We start from the raw sequence: 5,542 nt of genomic DNA on the forward strand, positions 1-5,542 counted from the left end.
CATGACTGCCTTAACCTCTACTTATTTTTCCTAAGCTCTGGCAAGCCTTCACTATGACTCAATAAATATGCTAGTTTTTTCCTTATAACTTATGATTTTTCTCTTCAAACTTCTCATTGTACTTGCTATATCAAAATCATACCTTAGTGAAGTTAAGGGGAGGCTATCACATTTGCAAAAATCAATCTAGATTGGCACAATATATATATATATGTATATATATATGTATATATATATGTATATATATATGTATATATATATGTATATATATATGTATATATATATGTATATATATATATGTATATATATATGTATATATATATATGTATATATATATATATGTATATATATATGTATATATATATGTATATATATATGTATATATATATGTATATATATATATATATATATATATATATATATAGATAGATATATATATATATATATATGTATATACATATATATACATATATATACATCTATATACATATATATACATATATATACATATATATATATATATATATATATATATATATATATATATATATATATATATATAATGACACCACCATATCAACATCTCAACGTCATGCATGATGGCACAAAAATACAGTAATTACCTACAAAACGCATATCTAATAACACCCAGTAATGCCTCCTCCAACAATTACCCACTTTTACAAGCTTTCTAAGGTAAACATGAGATGGGTGTCACTATGATATGACCCAGACTCCAAGTTCTAGTTATGGAAGTAGGGCCTACAAACCAACAACAAATTAATATCCCAGAGGGACTACAAACCACTCAGGAGCATGAAAACCACCTTAGGTGATCAATCCCTGAGTAGGAACTCCTTTTAACTAGATTTACACACAAACTACACCCTTGAAACCCTATGCAGTACTTATGAGGCTCCAACCACACCCATAAGCCTACCTACATGCGGTTACAACAAAGTCTTTCCAATTCACGCAGTCGCGAGATCTATGCCACTTTTCCAAGAAAGCCTCCAAAAAATTGCCCAAAATTGTTTGTAACTTTCCAAAATCATGACTAAGATGGCGACAATGCTAAAGATTCAAAATTGAAAAAGATCTTGACCATGACATTCCTAGAACACAAAAACCATTTCACCAAACATATGGTAAACATGAAATCTACAGGTCATGAAATCATATATGATCATAAACTTCTAAATTTCATCTAAGAATCACCAAGAAGGCTTCAAGCCCTCTCTAACTAGATGCACCAACATTTTTTAGTCCATGCATTCATAAACCATCCAATAACTTAACAAATCATGAACAAGAGCCATAACTAGAGCACATCATATAACTAGACATATAACAATCATATAGCTAGAACAGAGACCATAACAAATAATTCATAATATCACCATAATAACTAGTACTTGAGTGCCCATAGATCAGAATAGGAAAATAGATCATATTAACATATGAAAATGTCAACTAAGTCAAGGACTTCCATGTTCCATCCAACCAGAGGTTGAGCTTACCCAAATATCTCTTTCATCCAATCACCCCCATGCCATATGTTGGTACCATTCCATTACCATCTTTTCCTTCTAAAAACATCATCATTTGTCTACATTTTTCCTCCATACATCCCTTATATTCCTTGAAATTGATTAATTAATAGCATTATAGTTGTTAGTTTGCATTAAAGTTAATTTATGAGTTTTTCTGTTAGAAATTAGGAATTTTCAATAAAAAGGTTACAGGAAGTCACAAAATCCTATAAATGGTTTATCATCTGACACGTGGCATGACAAGCAAGCCGAAGCAATGTATAGGGACGAAAATTGGAATGTACAAGCAGGGTGAAAAATCGATTCTACAGCAAATCAAAAGCTCCTAGTTACGCGGTACACACTAGTCAAACCTCAGTGTTTTGGTTACAAAGGCAGTAAAAGCCACAGTTTCCAAAAACCAGTTTCGTTTTGTTTCTTTTTGGAAATTGGTTTAGATTAGAAATGATCAAAAATAATTCCTTTGTAAAAGCATAAACAACTGTTCAATGAATGTACATTCGATCCCGATAGGGACAGGCGGATAAGACTATGTATTATTTTGTTAACAGGATATTTACGATTACTATCTCTGTATATCGTTTGAGAACAGAATTTTGGCATGTAATTGCAATCTACAGCACTTGAATATAGCCATGACTTTACTCCAGAATTGTTTACGCGTTAATATTCTCATCGCTTGAGTTTACTTCAGTGTACCATTGAAATGCGGATGGGCCCTGCGTGGAGCTGGTATACTATCATTTTCATTTCCTTAGTAGTTTTTGAATTTAAATAGAACGCATAGTGTTTAATATTCTTTCCATGCTTATGATTTTTTCGATTTGATTTGGAATTCTCACAAATGGTATTTATGGTGATAGCTTGAAGATTTCATCGTTAAGATCATTGAACCATATCTTGTAAGAGATTTGATCCATCGTTGTATTTTGAAGCATCTCCATAGACTCTGTTTTCCATGCATTTAAATTTTAGTGTGCTTTTGATTTTAGTGTGCTTTTAATTCGTCATGAATGCTCAAGTGTTAACTAGACAGAGTTTTTGTGCATAGCATCCTTGTAAGGGGATCAAAACCTCAGTCTAGTGATACGCTGTATCCTTAGGATAGTTAGACAAGTTAGATGATCTGAGTGTTAAGGTGAGAGGAGGCATATCTTAACCTTCTGTAAAGAAGTACTGTGACCCATCACAATAAGCACTTAGTTAGGGATCCTTTATGTCTGTAGACTATAGACGCATGCCTCGAAGTTTACTGACCCTGGTTGATAATAAATATAGTCTAAGCTAGCACCCTAGATTGGCCACTACACCATATTTAAAGCATGAATATGGGATCATAAGGGTTAAACCAACACGAAACCAACTAGGGCTTCTAGAGTCCAAACCACCTCAACCCTCAACCATAGTGATATCACTTATACTATCTGAAAATCACTAACATCAACCAGATCAGTCTCTACCCAAGTTGTCCAAGGCTCCAGGAACTAGTAACTCAACCTACAACTACTTTAGGGATCCAAATAATTTGTCCCAACCTGTGTCTCTAGGGACTAGTAACTCAAGCCATAAGGCTCCAGAGTTTTTGTCCCATCTTGTAGGCTCTAGGAACTAGTAACTCAATCAAAGTTGTTCTAGGGCTCCAAATAATTTCTTCCAACCCACCACCATAGGGAACTTGAGAGGTAATCATGAAAACAAGTGGCAAACCCACAACACCATTGCTATCCAGGAAATGGAAAGAAAAGGCTAAAACCATTGTCACTTGAGAAAAATATTCATGCCAATCACAACACATAACCATGAAACCACATGCATACACCATGCACCCAAAAATTAACAAGGAAATCACACATGCAACCTGTTACTTGCAAAGTATCCCTATTGTAGTTGTTGATCTAATTGTCCCCTTGCACTCCCTTGATTTCTTTCTCCAAATCCAAGTGAATGCTAGAGTGCTCCAAGTATTCTCTTCCAAAGATCTTCCACCTATGACTGTATCATCCATGTCCAACTTGTAACCTGATTGAGACATACTTCCATATTCCCTGTTTGTCTCTTCCTCTTTTCCATGGCTAGTCCTTACTTGCCCCTGCTTATACAAATATGAAAGGCTATGAAGGATGACTACATTAACCCCTACTTTCTTTTCTTGAGCTCTGGAAAGCCTTTCGTATGCCGTAATTGACCTATTATTATTTTCCTTTAAACTTATGATTTTTTCCTTCAAACTTCTCAATGTATCTACTATATGAGGAGAGCACTCTTCTCCTTGTTTCTCAATTGACCTGTTCCATTGCACTGAATTCATATCATGCCTGTAAGGGGATTCATGTGAACTGTAGTTCACCATTATTCTCTTCATCTCTAATCTTCTATCTCGTGCCAACATGTCATGCTAGATAAACAAAATATAGACATAATCAAAATCATACGTTAATGAAGTTCAGGGGAGGCTATCACATTTTCAAAAATCAATCCATATTAACACTATATATATATATATATATATATATATATATATATATATATATATATATATATATAGAGAGAGAGAGAGAGAGAGAGAGAGAGAGATAATGACACCATTACATCAACATCATGCATGATGGCACAAAACTACAACAATAACCTTCACAATGCATGTTTGACCTACTATGCATGCACAACTATAACCATCACCATTCATGCACCACAAACACATTGACAACTAACAAGCATGCATAAAAATCACATCTACCCCGAGGTCTAGTGTTGCAACCTCACTCTGATGCCACCCTTTAATGCCTCCTCCCACATTTACCCATTTTTACAAGCTCTCCAAGGTAAACATGAGTTCAGTGTCAGTGCAATATGACCTAACCTCCAAGTTCCAATTTTGGAAGTGGGGACTACAAAGTGACAACATACTGACGCCCCGAAAGGACTATAAACCACACAGGATCCTGCAAATCACCCCAGGTAATTAATCCTCTGAGTTGAAATGCTTTTTCAGTAGGTTTACACCCTGACCTCACCCTTGACACCTTATGGATGCGATTATGAGGCTCCAGCCACACCCATAAGCATGCTTGCATGTGGTTATGACAAAAATTTCCCAACTCAATACATCAGGGCATGAGATTTATGCCACTTTTTCAGGAAAGCCTCCAAACAACTGCCCAAAACTGTCTATAACTTTCCATAATCATGACTAAGATAACAACAACTGCACACATTCAAACTTGAATAAGATCTTGACCAGGACATGCCTAGTACACAACAGATATTTCATCAAACATCTTGTAAACATGAAAGCTATATGTCATGAAAGCATATATGACAATAAAATTCTAAATTTCATCCAAGAATCACTAAGAAGGATCCAAGCCTTCTCTAACAAGTTACAACAACATTGGTTAGTCCATGCATTATTCAACATCATAACCAGGTATATAACCAACATATAACCATAATAGAGACCATAAAATATAAACCATAAGATCACCATAATAAAAAATAGAAGTGTTCATAGATGACAGTACAAAAATAACTCATATTAACATATGAAAATGCTAACCAAGTCAGGGACTTCCACGTACCACCCAACCATAGAATCGGCTTAATCAAATCTCTCTTTCATCCAATCACCCCTGTGCCATATTCCAAACATGAATGTGGTATCATAAGGGTTAAACCAAACCAAAACAAACAAGGGCTTCCATAGGCCAAACCACCTTAACCCTCAACCACAGTGATTTCACCTATACCATCCAGAAATCACTAACATCAACTAGATAGGTCTCTACTCAAGATGTATAGGGCTCTAGGAACTCGTATCTCAAGCCACAACTAATTCAGGGCTCTAGAGAATTTTACCCAACCAGTGATTCTAGGGACTAGTAACTAAATCCACAAGGCTCTAGAGCGTTTGTCCCATCTTGTAGGCTGTAAAAACTAGTAACTCAACCCAAGTTGTTCCAGGGCTCCAGAGCGTTTATTCCAACCCACAA

Source organism: Pinus tabuliformis, chromosome 3_1, assembly GCF_031772625.1.
Source record: "Pinus tabuliformis cultivar Carrire ecotype Pingquan chromosome 3_1, CPIR1, whole genome shotgun sequence".
Classification (NCBI taxonomy): Eukaryota; Viridiplantae; Streptophyta; class Pinopsida; order Pinales; family Pinaceae; genus Pinus; species Pinus tabuliformis.